General features: G+C 35.8%; 1 protein-coding gene and 2 pseudogenes across 6 annotated transcripts in view; 1 reads left to right on the forward strand and 2 right to left on the reverse strand.

Annotated features, from left to right (window-relative positions):
• The window catches only part of AIG1 (androgen induced 1), a 203,621-nt gene that overhangs the window by 179,050 nt on the left and 6,168 nt on the right, over positions 1 to 18,403 (reverse strand). The window lies entirely within an intron of this gene.
• LOC120607933 (nuclear cap-binding protein subunit 2-like) lies at positions 278 to 11,029 on the reverse strand (annotated as a pseudogene).
• Positions 9,930 to 10,045, forward strand: LOC120607967 (uncharacterized; annotated as a pseudogene).

Here is an 18,403-nt window from a genome sequence, read left to right on the forward strand (position 1 = left end):
CAATGTGAGAACTGACCAAAATACATATCCGGAGGGAAGCATTTCTGATTGTTTTTTGTTAGGTATTCTCTTGATCTTCATGCTCTTTTTAAACTGACTCCATTTCCAAGATCACTCTGAAAATGAAAAGCATAAATATGATGGCCCTCACAGCAACCTTCATCACGTCAAGGCAATATATTAACTCCCGTCCCCTGATATTTCACCCCATTTCCTACTGACAGTGTCCCCCACTTTCCAGAGAGTATTTGAGGCTCTCTATAATTTAAACCCATGCTTTTTTTTTTTTTAGCTTTAGGAAAGGCACATATTTTGGAAAAAAATAGTTTTCATAAATACCCTTCAAGTCCTCCATCTAATTTCCTATAGATAAAGCATGTGCGCAGGTGGTCTCCTGGGACTGTCTAAGGTTTACTTCTGCAATAACTATGTAGGAAGTCTCTTGACTCATCTAAATTTGCCTTTAGAGACTAGAATTGAGTCTCAAAATAAATTCAGTTGTGTAACTTCTGTTCCTAACTCAGAGCAAAGCTATACAACATAGCAAAACTCCATTTATTAAACTCTATCTCAAGAAAACTTAAAATTTTTAAAATAATCCCAGGCCCCAAATGTAGATCATGAACCTACTTAGATACAAACATGGGAAACAAACTTTTAAAGTTTTCCAATCTTCCTAAAAAGATCAGATTATAGATCAAATCTGTTGCCAAGGAACACAGTTTTTGACCTGATAAGAAAATCACATGGCCAATATTCTAAGACTATAGAATTAAAGTCATTCTTTTGGGTTCTGTCCTTTAATTTTCAGAAGAAAACCATGAAGAGGCTTCCCACTCAGCAGAGATACTGATCGAAGCTTGGTACAATGGGCACGTTTGCAGACCTTGGGTAACGTACATCAAATTCAACAGGCCAAAGGAGTGAGTTTTTCATGATGGGGCTCTCACTGTTCACAAACCAGTTTCCCATTGCTCCTCTCCCAGCATCGCAGCCTCGAAGATGCTCATCTCATATCTGGCCCCTAAACCATCCACAGACGTACTGCCTGCCTTCCTTAAAGTGGCATCCCAGTCTGTGCAAATGATCGGGTCATCCAGACATGCTCCATTGCCGTACCGCACAGCATTTTCTGCACCTGCTCTTGAATAGTATTCCACAAAGCAGAAACTCCATGCTGTGTTCTTCACTCTATCCAGGCCCATAACGATTTTATGTCACCACTTGGAGTTGCTGTAGAGTTCACAGATTTGTTCTTCAGTTGTGTGAAAGGAAAGATTTCCAACACACAACATATAGTTTTTCTTCAGTAATTTTTCCTGCTCTTCATTGTCACTACGTGAGTGCTGTTCTGGTACTGGCTCAGTGCCACATAGGAGTCACTGTGCAGCACCTTCAGAAGGCTACTGGACAGAAGGCAGAGAAGTGGACAAGGATGCCACTGCTCCGAGAACAACAAGCCTCCAGTGGTGGCAGAACCCAAAAGAATATCCAACTATCTCTGAGATCAAAGTAAACAAGGTGAGTCAATGAGCCACACGTGAGGAGCAAAGGGAAGACCACTTCATGTCAATCTCATGGTTCAGAGTATCCACTTGGTAGCTGACATTGGGAGAATAGAAGGTATAGCACAAACAGTGGCAAAAACTAAGCTCATGCAGTCAGTGGGTGGCATCAGGGCCCATGGATTATATACATGTGCACGGAAAGTTTCAACAATGCTGAGTGAAGCTTTAGAAAAGGTAAATATATTTTAAAATCAGTATGATCCCATTGGAAAAAATAAATGCACTTGAATGGAATTTGACTTTGGCTGAATTTTCTTAAAAGCTGGCCCCAGGTCTGCCATTGACACATATGTTTTGGTTTAGCACTGGGCCTCCAAACAACAAAGCAGGTGAAATTCCACAAAGATACACTTCTAATAAATCATTCTGTCAGTTAGACAGTAACATTTACATATCACCCTTCCAATTCCTAATTGGCTAATCAGTTGCAAGACCAAATTACACAGTACTGAAAGCAATAAGAAACACAGGCATGTAAACAGTATCACAATGGCTCATTGTACTGTCAAGTTTACCCTACTTAAACATGCTATTTCTATTTGGATAAAGAAAGCCTCATAATGACAGCATTTTTATGAAGGCCTTAATCAAGCAAAACTAACCAACACAATATATTGTTTAGGAGTACATAATATTTTTCTTTAAAGCAAATGATAAACACAAATTTTAGGATGGCAACCACCTCGAGGCACAAGGCAGAAATATGGGATGGGAAAGGAACATGATGTAGAAAGCAACAGTTGTAGTAAAATCATTTTTATAAATATGCCTAATAATTTACGTACATATCGATTATACTATTTTATGTTTATCATTTTTATCATGATTGACTTTGGAGAAAAAGTCTCTGTCTTGCTTAGACCATGGAGCACTCTCTGGAACAGAACATAGCAAGCCTGAACTATGCAGAGAAAGTAACCTATATTTATTGTTAATTAGAAATTCCTTTGAAAGCTCTTTGAACTTTGCAATATTTCGGGATGGAAAGCCTATGAAGAGTGTTGTAGTAGTAGCAGCATATAAAAAAAAAAGCTTATAATGCGCTTTGAGTTCTTTCATATTTATCACTTTTTATTAAGATTTTAGCTTTTTAGAGCACTTTTAGGTTCATAGCAAAATTGAGGGGATGGTACAGAAATTTCTCACATACTCCCTGGCCCACAATATAGCCTCTCCCATTATCAACATCTCTCGCCACAGAAGTAATTTGTTACAATGGATGAACCTACAATGGCGTGTCATAATCACCCAAAGTTCATAGTTTATCCTACGGTTCACTCTTCGTGATGTACATTCTATGGGTTTGGATAAATGTATAATGACATGTATCCATTATTAGAGTATCATAAAATATTCCAATTGCCCTAAAAATCCTCTATTCATCCCTCCTCTCACCCTTGGCAACTCGATCTTTTCGCTGTCTCCATAGTTTTGCCTTTTCCAGAATGTAATTATACAATATGTAGCCTTTTCAGGTTGACTTCTTTTACTTAGTAATAGGCATTAAGATTCCTCCATGTCTTTTCATGGCTTGATAGCTCATTTCTTTTTAGTGTAATTTTCCATTGTCTGGATGTACCAAGTTTATTTGTTCATTCAGTCACCTACTGAACAACAACATTTTGGTCGCTTTCAAGTTTTGGCAACTACAAATTAAGCTGCTATAAACATCCGTGTGTAGGTTTTTGTATGGACATGAGTTTTCAACTCCTGTGGGTAAATGCCAAGGAACATGATGGCTGGATTGCATAGTAAGAGTATATTTAATTTTGTAAGAAATAGCCAAGCTGTCTTCCAATGTGGCTAAACCATTTCCAGCAATAAATGAGTTTCTGTTGCTCCACATCTTTGTCAGCACTTGGTGTTGTCAGTGTTCTGAATTTTGGCCATTCTAATAAGTGTATAGTGATATCTTGTTTTGGTTTGTATCTTCCTGATGACATATGATATGGAAAATCTTTTCATATGCTTACTTGCCATCTGTGTATCTTCTTCAGTGAGGTATCTGCTAAGGTCTTTGGCCTATTTCTTAACCAGGTTGTTTTACTGTTGAGTTTTAAGAGTTCCTTGTATATTTTTAATAACTACTTTATCAGATATGTCTTTTGCAAATATTTTCTCCTCGTCTGTGGTTTACTTTCTCATTCTCTTGACACTGTCGTTCAAAAAGCAGAAGTTTTTAAATTTTAATTAAATCCAGCTTATCAATTCTTTCTTTCATGAATCATGCTTTCGGTGTTGTAGCTAAAAAGTCACAGCCTGACACAAGGTCATCTAGGTTTTCTCCTATGGTCTCTTATAGGGGTTTTATAGTTTTGCATTTTATGTTTTGGTCTATGATAAATTTTGAGTTAATTTTTGTGAAGGGTGTGAGGTCTGTGTCTGGATTCATTTTTTTGCATGTAAATGTCCAGTTGTTTAAAAGACTATCATTGCTCCATTGAATTGCCTTTGCTCCTTTGTTAAAGATCAGTTGTTGATATTTATTTAGGTCTCTTTCAGGGCTCTCTGTTCTGTTTCATGGATACATTTATCTACTCATTCACCAATACCACACTGTCTTGATTACTGTAGCTTTATGGTAAGTCTTAAAGTCACATATCAATCAGTCATCCAACATTGTTCTTCTCCTTCAATACTGCTTTGGTGATTCTGGATTTTTTGCCTCTCTATATAAACTTTAGAATCAGTGTGTTGATATCCACAAAATAACTTGCTGGGGTTTTTATTGGGATTGCATTGAATCTATAGATTAACTTTGGAAGAATTGACATCATGATAATAATATTGAGTCTTCCTATCCATGGACATGAAACATCTCTCCATTTATTTGGTTCTTCCTTGTTTTTGTTCATCAGTTTTGTAGTTTTCCTCATAAATATGCTATACATATCTTGTGAGATTTATACTTAAGTATTTCATTGGGGGGAGAGGTCCTAATATAAACTGTATTTTTAATTTTAAATTCCATTTCTTTATTGCTGGTATATAGGAAAGTGACCACATCCTGCAGCTTTGTTATAACTACTTATTAGTTCCAGGAGTTTTTTGGCCAATTCTTTTTTATTTTCTACACAGTATTTACCACTTTTTAGTCAAAAACAAATATAGCCCTCTACGGTAGGATCAAAATATAATATAATAATATATGGTTACTTCCCTAAATGTTAGGTAAAAACAAATTTTAAAAAAATCGAAATGACTGGTGAAATTTCTGTAAGACCTAAGACTAGTTAAAATATATATTTTTTTCATTATGTTCTTTGATCATTTTGAAGGTTTTTCTCTGATCACTGGCAATTTCTCAAACAGAGGGGTATTAGATGATGATTTTCATCCTGTAGATCCCCAAGGAGGCTGAAAATATCAAGAGCTAAATACAGTTGCCATTTGCATTATTAAGTCCATTTCAAATAAATAAGATGCTCACTGGGAAAAATGCATAGAAGATTCAAATAAAAACTCAATTAACACATCAGAACAATACACCTTGGATCTTTACTACACTGCAGTCCTGGATGATGGTATTTATTAAGATAGAGAACAATTAAGTAGAAGTAGATTTGAGAAGTGAAACCAAGAACACTGTTTCTGATTCTGTTTGAAATGCACATTAACTCTCTAAGCAGAAAAATAAAACAGGCAGTTGGACATAGGAATATGGAACTCAGGAGAGATTGGGACTCAAGTCTGGAGGATCACTGTGACATAGAATGTACTTAAAGCCAAGATGCTAGGTGGGATCCTCAAGGAGGTGAATGTAGATATAAAGGGAAGAGGATTTAGGACTGATTTCTGGGCATTCAACATTGAGAAGAAGAGGAAAAGAAATGAGAAATGGAAGCTAAGAAGAAACAGTCAGAAAAATAGGAGGAAAGTCAGGAGTGTGCATTTTCCCAGAAGTCCAGTTTAAAAAAGTGTTTCAAGAAATGGAAAGTGACTGTCTGGATCAAGTATTTCTGAGAGTCTGAGTTAAATAAAGACTCAGAATTGGCCATTATATCTGTCAATGTAGTGGTGATTGATTGCCTTAATTATAGCTCTTTCAGTGGAGTGGAGTGGAGTGGGTTTAAGAGAGAATGGGAGAGGAGGAAGTGGAAACTGGACATGTAAACAGTTCTTTCAAGGAGCTTTGCTAAAAACAGAACAAGAAAAATAAGAGTGGTACTAAAAGACTCAAGACCAAGATAAATTTTATTTTGTTTTGTTTATGATGAGAAATATCATAGTATGTTTGTAGACTGATGGAAATGAGGCAGTCAAAATGGAAAATTATATAATACAGGAGGGAGAGGAGATAATCTCAGTAACGGAATGCTCATTAGGCTAGAGGTTGTGGAGTGTACACATGGAAGAGTTGTCCTTAGAAGGACAGACGGTTCATCCATCATAACAGGAGGGAACTTGGAGTGCAGCTTCAGTTGAAGGTAGACTGGTAGATTTAATGATGGGAGAATGTAGAAGTCTCTTCTGATATAGAAATCTTTGCTTGTATTTTCTTATTGAAATAAGCAGCAAGTTCATTACGCTCTTTGGCCAACATGAAGTGTTCTCTGAGAGAACACTGAGAGGATCAGTGAAGAGATGTCCAAGATTTCATGACAGAGGAAAATAGATGAAAGAGGCAAGGTGAGAAGCAGAGAGTCAACTGACCTGGGAAATGTAGTACACTGTTGGCAGGACTGAGGGCCCGCTTGATGTTTGTGGTCATCAATAGCAAGTAAGCCTAGAAAGCATGCTTCTGTGATTTTCTTTAATCAGCTATTTAGGTGCAGGCATGAGTAGGCAGGTAGTTGGATTTCATCGAGATCACAGATTTTTTAGGTAAATAAGACTGAAGGCAAAAAGGGATATGGTAGTTGACGGCATACAAGGCTGTGTGTATAATGTTGGACTATGGAATCTATGCTTTAAAAAAAATGAGGAAATGAGAGTGTGAGGACTGGAAAAGGTGCTACAGTAGAATACCTCTGAGAAATTCTCTCACTACGAAATGACAGAGCAAGCCCATTTCAGCCAAAAAATAAATAAATAAAAAATAAAAAACAGGAAGGTTACATCCGACAGGCATCCTCCCAGAAAAAATATCTTTTCCTTTATAATTTAGATCTTCTGGTACAGTGCTACTCTCTTTCTATTTGTACCTAAGGTCACTAACGGCAATTTTTAAAATGCCAAATTAGGACCCATTATAATGGCTTTCTGTGGCAAACAGAAATTGGTTCAGACATGTTTACTACAGTCAAGTTATGAATTTAACTTGTGTTAACACAAGGAAATATTAAATGGATTAAAGGAAAAAAATCGTTTTAAATTATAATGCTAAGTTGCTGTTCAGTAGAAATGTGAAGTACGAATAAAGCAAGTGCAATTGTATTACAGTATCCATGGTACACTCCTATTAACTTCTAAGTTATATTTGACAGAGATCCATGTCTAGATTGAAAAATATTCTTTTTAAATAATTTTTCTTGATGATAGGGAAGTCATCCCAGGATGCAATGCACTTGTCAGTCCTTTTCCCATTTCCTTCCTGCCTTGTTGTGTTCCGGGTTTTACAGTCCCCATGAATCAGGCAACACTTTGGCTATTCCCCTGCACTGAAAAGAAGTCTTTCCAGATACTGCATTCCTAAATCAGACACAGGATAAGAGTTTCGAGGCCATCATCTCAGATTTTAAACCAACAGATACTGGGGGCTATCGATTACATATCTGAAAACAATTTTATCAGCCCTCGCTTTCTGGGATTATTCAATGAGATTCTGGGGCCAGATGGGCTATAAATACTAAATTTTTTACATTACTGTGAATTTTGATCCTTTCCATTCATACACATGGGGAGAGGGGGAGGGAAAAGGAGAGGGAGATGGAGAGAGAGAGTGCGCGTGAGCGTGCGTGAACACACAAGTCTTTGAGTAACATAGTTGAGTTCAATGTCATTCACTTATAGCATTGGTAAGAAAAATAAATAAATTTCCAGCTAGGACCACTGTCTGTGTAGAGTTTTCATGTTCTCCCTTGTTCTCCTCACGTCTTCATGGGTTTTCTTTGGGTACTCCAGTTTCCTCCTACATCCCAAAGCTGTGCATGTGAGGTGAACTGGTGTGTCTATATTGTCCCAATCTGAGTGTGGGTGTGGGTTTGAGTGGCCCTGCAATGGAATAGTGTTCTGTCCATGGTGGGTGTCCACCCTTGTACCCTAAGCTGCTGGGGCAGGCTCCAGTCACTCATGACCCTGGAATAAGCAGGATGGAAAAGAATTATCTTACTTGTCTTATTCACCTTTCTTAAATGTATTCTAGCTCACATTTATTTTAGTGTTTAATATTAGATGTATTTTGGGTCTTTATTTAGAAATCTGGTGAAATTCTTTTGCACAGAAATATGGCATAGGAACTTACTCTTGTTTATATCAATTAGCCTATGATAAAACTGGTTTTTTATATGTCATTTTGCTAAAAGTTGCAGAACCTATTCTACAACCAAGAATCTATTGACGACGTTATGCGAGGACTTACTGTAGACAGACAGATAAATATGTATGTATTTCTCTCACCCCCAATTCTCAAATGAAGAAACTAAGGCCAGAGCAGATAAGTTACTTGTCCAAGGAAACAGAGGCAGGACTAGGCTGCAAACCCAGAATGTCTTAATCCAGAGACAGTGCACTTAACTGTTGGACTCTGTATCCCTTCTGAACACGGCCCTTAGGTAAGCAATTATTTTTATCCTAAAATGATCACAGTCCTCTCAATTTATGGTTCCTGTCCCTAGTCACAGGTATGCATGTAACAATTAGAATAACAACAAATAGCATTTATTAGGTACTTGATATGTGCCAGGCATTGGGTTATGCAATTAACATACATTATTTCATTTAATCCTTACAACTCTGTGATAAACATTAACAACAACAACAAACAAACCTCCCTCCCTCGCCAAAAAAAAAAAAAAAATTAGGCCTTAGTGAAGGTAACAAATTTACCTGGAGTCGGATAACTGGTAGATGGTGCAGCTGAGATTCAAATTCAGACTGACTCCTGAACCCAAGTGCTCACGTCCTATGCTCTAAAGCTTCCATTAAAAGGCATACAATATGTTGTATGTAATTCTCCAATAAATTGATAGTATATGTTGCTAAAACTTCAACTGTTGAGAATTACCATTTTGTATCTTCGGCTATTAAGTACCTTGTGAAAAAGAAATGTTCTTTGAGCCTTCATCACATACAATTGGTTGGTTGCGAGTTAACCAGAGAATTTTGAATGTATTTGTGGTAAAGGATTTAAATTCAATAATTTTTACTATATTCACGTTCGTTGATTTTGTGCACTATACGACAATGTTTTCTTACCCTCTGGCTTCTGGTAGGCACTGGCAGGGGACTGGACAGAGGAAGGAAAGGAAATGGGGTATTTGTTTTGTTCACTCAGTCCCTGAAGGGGGGATGAACATCAAAGGTCACTGTTCCAGATCAAGCAGTGGTAACCTGTCCCTGTTATTAGCCCACAGTATTGTGCTATATCTTGAGACTTCTTTATACCCTGCTCACTCTTATAAATGGTTCTTCACTAAACTCACTCAAATGACCCAATCTAAGTGTGCCATTGCTTCTCTTCCAGGACCTGAGCTGATACAAAAGTGATCTACTCATGCATAGAAAATATGCCTCAATATTTTAGAAGAAGATATGTCCCCATACTATATGTATTTTTTTTTCCTTAATGTTCATATGTCTTCTTTAAAATAGCAAAAATGTGTAAATGTAATTATAACAAAAAAGGATGTATCATGTTAGAGCAAATACCCTTTCTTTGGACTCCTAATGTTAATTTTTCAAACGGATCTAATAAATCACTCGCAACTCAGCTACAGTACAATTTTAATGCGAGGTGAATGGAATGCTTGAGCAAACCCATGATTATTGTGCATAGAAAACTATTCTTGCTCACTTCAGTCATGTCAATTCTATCTTACTTAGGATGCTCTAGGAACTTAAAGATTTATGTTTGGTTCAAGTATTTAGGAGCCCAAAACCAATGTACCTAATACTCTGGGTTTTATAAACATAGAGTCAAAGACAGCTACTCACTTATATTTATGAGATATGTGATGAAATATTTGCAGGGCAACTCCTGGGCAAAAAATTGTAAAATTGAAGAACCTTGAGTGATCACTGGCATTATTTTTCTATTAATATACAGAAATAAATATACGGAAATAAAAACTCTAATATTGGAAGGAGCGTAAATTAATTGATTTAAAATTAAGGGAAATGGTTCCATAATGTAGCAGTTAGCATGTCTGCTTTACATGCAGAAGGTCCTGGGTTTGTGCCCCAGTGAAGCCATAATCCATGGTCTACAGCCATGCCACCCTGAACAAGCCTGATGTCTGATCTCGTAAGCCAAGCAGGGTCAGGCCTGGTTAGTACTTGGATGGGAGACCACCTAGGAAGACCAGGTGCTGTAGACATAAATAATAATAAATAATTTTTAAAAATTAAGATAGTCTCTTGAAGACTTTAGTATAGCAATTCCGCCTCTAAGAATTTATCCTAAGAAAAAAATCACAGATGCATGAAAAGATTTATCTATTCATATGTTCATTAAGACAGTCATAGGAAGAAATCTGCAGTCATTAAAAATGTTATGGAAGTATGTATAATGGCATGGAAAAATGTTTACAAAATATTCTTGTGGAAAAAAATAGGTACTGAAATTATTTGCAAGCTATTTCCAGTGCCAGGCAAGATGGAGAAAGCTAACTACAGCCTATCATTATCACTGATTACAACTAAAAACTCTGAATAGAATATAAAAAAAGTAACTACCTAAGCACTCTGAAATGTACACACAGCAGGTAGATTGTGAACTAAAGTGAAAACTTGAATAAAGATCCATAAAGGGTTAGGTTCATGGACTTCTGTTTTCTTTTTCACCTAGATACGACCTGAGTGTGAGCTGAATCCAGGGACTGTGCAGCAAGCACTAACAACAAATACTCCAAGAGAAACACCTTCTTTCCAGCCAGAGGACTGGGCAAAGGAGTTTCCCGTACGGACACTGTGAAGGAGATCTTCTTTCTCCCTTTTTCCCCCTTTTCCCCCCTTTTTTCCCCTTTCTTTTCCCCCCATTTTTCCCCTTTTATTTCCCTCCCAGCTTGGCTCTGAGGACAGGTCCAGTTTTAGAATTGCACTAGGAACAGCACAAGCATCTAAAACCCCAATAAAACCCCTCTCTCTAGACAGAGAAACCGGAGAAAGGGAGGCACTCTTGTTTGAAGATCGTGGGGAGAATGTAGGTTTTTTTCTCTTGCTGCCTCTGCGTGAAGGCAGTTCCAACTGCGCAAAACTGCATGACAGCTTGGGAGGCTAACTTTCTGGGAGTACCTCACCTTCCTAGCCAGAGGAACCAAGAAAAAGAGAATCTGAGAGCTGGAGAGTATGGGAGAAATCATGGCGGGAAGAGAGCTGAAAAAGGGCAACTCCTAATTCTGTGTGAACTGACGTAAGTCCTGGACCTGCATAGAATGAACCTAAACAAACACGGCAGAGGCACCAAGACCGGGACTACCATGCAAACCACTGTCCAAGCCCCAGCTACTCACTGCATGAGATAAGCTCCAGAAAACACTGTGAAACCTTTGAAAATTCATCTGACATCGGAACCACCATAAGACAAAATATGAGGTTTGACCCTAACCTGTTTGATTGTCTCCCAAACAATCCAGAACACAAATGGATCACCATTCTTCAAAAGACTTTAATAGGACCCAGAGTCTCACAATATAATAGTCAAAATGTGCAGGGTATAATCCAAACTAATGACATACAAAGAGCCAGGAAAATGTGACCAATATTCAAAGAAAAGACCATCAACAAATGACAACTCCAAGATGTCCCAGATGTTGGAATCACCGAGAAAGGACTTCAGAACAGCTCTCGAACAATCTTCCATAAGGTGAATACTGTATAAATGAATGAAAGACAGAAAATCTTAGTTGTGACACAGAAGTTACAAAGGAATCAAATAAAAATTTAGAACTGAAACAGATAAAATCTGAAATTTAAAAACTGACTGGATATATTTAATAGAGTGTAGGTAACAGAGGAAAGAGTCAGTCAACTTAAAGATAGATCAATAGAAACTATAAAACCTAAAGAATGGAGGGAAAATACTTTAAAAATTAGCCAAGTCCTCAAATACTTATGGGACAATAATCAAAGGGTCTGATATTCATATCAATGTAGTCCCAGAAGAAGAGTTAATTACATCAATTAACAACAGGTGCAGAATGAATATTTGAAGAAATAGCTGAAAACTTCTCAAACTGGGTCAAAGACATAAGACTACAGATTTAAGAAGTTCAGCAAACCCCTGTCAGGATAAACTCATAAAACCGTGCCTAGACATATCACTATCAGGCTACTAAAGACTGCTAAAAACTAAACATAAAGAAAAAAATCGTAAAGACAGCAGAGGCAAACAGTACATCAAGGGAGCAATGGTTTGAACAACTGCAGAATTCTCATCAGAAATCAGAGGCCAGATAATAGGGGCACAACATCTTCAAATGATAAAAGAAAAGAACTGCATGGACTACTTTACTAAGTTCTTTAAAATATTTGACTCTTGATAGCAAAAATGCATTGTCTACGGGGTTGTCAAGTAATGTAGATGTAATTAAAATAACCATTATCACATAAAATGGAGAGGGTAGTGACAAGGCTCATATAGTTTACTTAAATGTGGTAAACGACTCACTCTAGATTGTATACAGGCAGATGTACATAGGGTACTCCCTAAAACTAAAAAAAAATACATCCGAATAGCCAATAGTTAAATTACAATAAAACATGTACTAAAAATATTCAAATAATGCAGAAGACAGAAAATGGAGAACAAGAGAAAAAAAGGGAAACATAAACAAACGAACAAACGAACAAATAAATAAATGGCAGACCTAAATGCAACCATTTCAATAATCAAACTAAGTGCAAATGGTATTTACTAAACGAAAGAGATTATCAAATGAAATTAAAAAAACAAGAAAATTATATGTTGTCTATGAGAAATCCACTTTAAGTATATAAATATAAATAAAAGTAAAAGAATGGGAAAAGATACACTGTTCGAACACTAATCAAGAAAGCTGGAGAAGCTATATTAATATCAAGCAAAGCAGACGTTAGAACAAAGAAAATTAATAAGAAGAAAATTTTTTAATGATAAAAAGATATTTCATCAAGGTACATACCATTCCTAAATGTGTATGCACTTAATGTGTAGGCTTCAAGACACATGAAACAAAAAACTGATAAAATTTAAATGAGAAGTTGAAAAACCCACGATTATACTGAGGGGCTTCAATGCTCCTCTCTTGGTTAAGGAGAGCGTAAGGAGACACAAAAGCAGCAAGGATATCGAAGATCTGACCAATACTATTCACTAACTTTAGGTAATTGACATTTAAGGAACAGTCTACCCAACCATATAAAAATGCATCTTTTTTAAGTGCACATGGAATACTCAACATGATAGTCTACATTCTGGGCCACGGAACCAATTTTAAAAAATCGGAATCATGCAAACAATGATCTCTAATCATAATGGAATTAAACTGGAAATAAATGACAGAAAAATACCCGTGATATGTCTAAAATGTGTAAATTAAACAACATATGTCTAAGCAATCTAGTGTAAAACACACTTTTGTAGGGGCAGGCAGTAGATGGGAAATCTCTATCTTTCCCTCAATTTTGCTGTTAACCTAAAACTGCTCTAAAAAAATAGTCAATAATTTTTTTAAATAAAAAACACAAAGGAAATTTAAAAAATATTCTCGTGTATAACAATGAAAATAAAATGTATTAAAACTTGTGAGATGCAACAACATTAAATGTTTATACAGGGAAGAAAAAAGGGCTCATATTAATAAATGAATAATCTAAGCTTCCGCTTTAAGAAACTATTAAAAAAAAAAGAACCAAACAATAAAGCAAAACAAAAGGAGGAAAATAATAAAGGTCTAAACAAAGAGAAGTCAATGAAATTGAAAACAGAAAAAATAATAGGAAAAATAGTGAAACTAAAAGCTGATCTTTGAAAAAATCAGTAAAACTGAGAAATTCTTAGACTGATGAAGAAAAAAAAGACAAAAATTACCAATATCAGGCATAAAATGTGGTTAGACCCTACAGAAAAGGTAAGAAGAAAATGCTGAACTAAGACAAAATGGAACAATTTCTTGAAAGACATAAACTACCAAATCTCATTGAAAAAGGATAAACTGAATAGTCCCATATCTTGAAATCAACCAAATTGAATGTGTAGTTGTAATTTTCCAACGACAACAACAACAACAAAATCCCTCCAAGCTCACAGGTTTTCAGTGATAAATTCTATCAAAAATGTCAGGAAAAAATAATATCAATTTTCCTCAACCTCTTCCAGAACATTGAAGAGAAAGAAGGCTAGCATTATACTAATATCGAAGTCAGACAAAGAAGAAAAAAACACAGACAACTATTCCTCATGAATGGAGAGGCAGAATCGGCACAATATTAGCAAATCAAATTCAGCAAAACAAACAAAGGGCAATATATTACGATCAAATACATTCATCCCAGGAATATAGGACTAGTTCAATATTTAAAAATCAATCAATATAATTTACCATATTAACAGGAAAAAGAAATGAAAGCTATATGAACATATCAATAGATACAGTCAAATCATGACAAAATTCAACATCCATTTATGATTTTTTAAAAAGCCTTTCTACTAATTAATATCACAGAAATCTTAATCAAACAATAAAGCATAAAAAGAAATAAAAGCCATGAAGAATGGAAAGAACCCTGTCTATTAGGAGATGACATGCTTGTCTACCTAAAAAAAAAAAAAAAAAATCTAGAAAATCTCACGGAATCTATAGCAAAGCTGTTCGAATGAGTGAGTTTAGCAAAATCACAGGATACAAAAATCTAATGTATCTCTACATACTGGCAATAAACAACCAGAAAGTAAAATATAACAAAAATAATACTATTTACTATTTGTTTCACTGCAAAGCATAAAAAGATGGCAAGTAATCGCATGAAGATATTCAACATTATTAGCCATTTGAGAAATGGAAATTACAACCACAATATCACTACACACCAATCAAATTGGCTAAAGTTAACAATACTGACATCAAATAACTGGCAAAAATTAGGAGAAACTGTATCATTCAAGATATTACCAGTAAAAATGTAAAATGGTACAGCCACTCTGGAAAACAGTTTGGCAGTTTCTTTTAAAATTAAAATCGCAACTACCATACAACCCAGCATTTGCCCTCTTGGATATTTATGCCAAAGAAATGAAAACTTATGTTTACACAGAAACCTGTAAATAAATGTTCACAGCAGCTGTATTAATAATAGCCCCAAACTAGAAACAATCCAGATGGGCGACTGGTTAAACAAACTGTGCATCCATTCCATTAAATACCACTCGGCAATAAAAAGGAAGAAAGCACTGACACATGTAACAGGAGATTGCTGATTGGAAAAAGCCAATCGCCAAAAGTCTCTCTCACACACACACACACACACGCGCGCGCGCGCGCGCACTTCCATTTATAGAGTACTGAAATAACAAAATCAGAGAACAAATTAGTGGTTGACAGGGGTCAGTGATGAGATGAAGGTAGAAGGTAGGCGTGGCCATAAAAAGGCTACATGACGTATCCTTGTATCCTTGTGGTGACGTGACTGTTCTGCATCCTGACTGCTTCAACATCAGCATCCTGGTGGGGATAGTATGATACAGTTGCAAAAGATGTTACCACTGGGGGAAACTGAGTAAAGCCCATACAGGTCTCTGTATTATTTCTTACAACTGATATGAATCTATACTTATCTCAACAAAAATATTAATCAAAATAAAATATTTAATGACTTTAAAGTACCATTTACAACGGTACTAATAAAACAAAACAAGTATAAATCTACAAAATATGTGCAGGAGCTATATGCTGGAAACTAGAAAACACCAATGAAAGATATCAAAGATATAAATAAATGAAGAGATGTATCATGTTCATGGATTAGAAGAGTAAATATTGTTAAGTGATAATTTCCCCAAATTGTTCTACAGATTCAATGAAATCCCATTCAAGAATCCCATTAGGATTATTTGTAGATATTGACAAGTGTATTCTAAAATTTCAACAGAGGCAAAGTAATTAGAATAGCCTAAACAAATTTTGAAAAATTCAAGACATATGACAAAGTTGCAATAATCAACACAGTGTGGTACTTGTGAACAGACAGACACATCAGGAGAACTGAAGAGAATCCAGAAATGCATCCATAATATAGTCAACTGATTTCTGACAAAGGTGCAAAACGATTCAACAACAAAAGGATAGCCTTTTCAAGAAATGGTGCTGGACCAACTGTACATCTCTATGCCAAAGAAAGAAAAGGGAAGGGAAGGGGAAGGGAAAAGAAGGAAGAGAAAAGACTCAACTTGACACGTATCTGACACCATACTCAAAAACTAACTCGAAATGAATCATAGGCCTAAATGTAAAACCTGAAAAATAAAACTTCTAGAAGGAAACAGAGGAGAAATTCTTTGTGACCTTGGGTTAGGTAAAAAGTTCTTAAACGTCAAAAGCATGTTTGATAAAAGAAAAAGAATTATTTGGATGTCATCGAAATGATAAACTTTTGTTCTGTAAAGATACTATTAATAAAATGCAAAGATACACCATGGACAGAGGGAAAATGGGTGTAAATCGCATATTTGACCAAGAACCTTTATTCAGCATACACAAAATCTCTCAAAGATTAACAAGAAGAAACAGCCTAATTTTTTTAATGGACTATTGAAGAGACATTTCTCAAAGAAGATATGTGTATGATAAAAATATGCATGAAAAAGCCCTTTGACATCATTAGTCATGAGGAAAATGCAAATTAAAACCATGAGATACTAACACACTTATTAGAATATCAAAAACAGAAGAAAAATTGACAATGCCACATACTGACGAGGACCCAGAGCAACTAGAACTTTCATACATTGCTGATGGCAACTCAGTGTGGCACACCTATCCTGGAAAAGTGTGGCAGTTTCTTATCTAGTTAAACATATACTTGCCACATAACCAAACAATCCTGCTTGTAGATATATATCTAATAAAAACTCATGTTCATATAAAAACTTGTAAGCAAGTTTTATAGCTGCTTTTTCATAATGACTCCAAGCTAGAAAAAATTCAAATGCCCTTCATCTTATGACTAGATCAACAAAGTGGTACATCAATACCATGAAATACTGCTTAGCAATAAGATGGAACAAACTATGGATACACAGCAACTTAGAGGAATTTGAAATGAGTTATGCTAAACAAAAAGAGACCCACTCAAAGGCTCTATGCTGTACACCTTATTTTTCTAGAAAAGACAAAATTATAGGGATAGAGAACAAATCTGTGGTTGTTAAGATTCAGGGAGGGTTTGACTATAAAGGGACAGCATGAAGGAATGTTTAGGTGAGTGTGGTGGTGGCCATATGAGTCTACGCATCTGTCAAAACTCATAGAACTGTACACCAAAAAGAGTACAGTTAATTTAAAAAATTTTTTTAAATTACAAACCATATGTATATATCGAGCTTTTGTTTTAAAGTATATATGTGGCTCAAAAGGCAATTACCAAAATACTAACATTGGTATCTCTTGAGTGATAAATATTATTCTCTGTAATTTAAAAATATTTTTTATAGAGAATGTGATTTTTCTGAAATCTAAACATATATATATGCACACTCCTATACACACATACATATATATATATAAAACTGTAGCCTGACTCACTATGTATTTCTATGTGTATAAAGTTCTGAAATAAATACCATCTTAAAGCAGTAAAACGCTAAGATGCACAGAAAATAAGGGATAATTAAGATGGAATATATTTTCTTCCCAAGGGTTTCCTATATTATACAAATATTCTATAGTTCTATGTATTGCTTTTAAAATTAAAATTTTACTTTATAACACAACCTAAAACATGCAAATATAAGTCAACATGAAAAAGCTAGACCATTAGCTGACTTTTTAGATTTCTATGCTTCCAAAGCACTGTAATAAACACATCCCATTTTCTCAAGATTCAAAATGACAGTATTCTTGCCACTTTGCAAATTTGCACAATTTCCCTGTTTATTCTTGATTAGCCTATCAAAGCTACATTCCGTATCTTCCTCCACAACAGATCTGATCAGGAGATGTCTCAGGTTCAAAGAGCTCTGTGCTCGCTATACTCTGACAGGGCTGAAGGTGAGAAATGGCCCTTTAGCTGTCGAGCCATAGGCTGCCAGACATGAAAGAAAGCTCCACTGTTACGAAATCCTAAGCGGTAAGATTTTTCCAAGCACCTGTGGATCACAGCGACATCTGATTCAATATGGAAAAGTAGACGACTGTTCATGCTTCCACAGAAACATATGACATTTCAGGAGAACACAGAGAAACAAATGAAGAGCAGCTACCAAGTTTGCTAAATGTTATACCAGACATGGAGGATGGCGGGATGGGAAAAGAAGTGACCTCAACTAGTGGTCAGATGACTTTCTGTAATTCCAATAAGTTGGAACTAAGAAAGGGAATGGGTGATCATATCCTCAACTATCTCCCCTACTCCGACAAAACCAGGCCCCTATTTTATGTCTGATCCAAAGGAAACAGTTTCAAAGAAGGTGAAGAGGATTTTATGCAAAGTATTATATTCGCAATTCTTCCCCCAGGTTAGGAAAAAGCATTACTTAATCT

The sequence above is a fragment of the Pteropus medius genome, unplaced genomic scaffold (genome assembly GCF_902729225.1).
Source record: "Pteropus medius unplaced genomic scaffold, Ma_sr-lr_union100, whole genome shotgun sequence".
NCBI lineage: Eukaryota > Metazoa > Chordata > Mammalia > Chiroptera > Pteropodidae > Pteropus > Pteropus medius.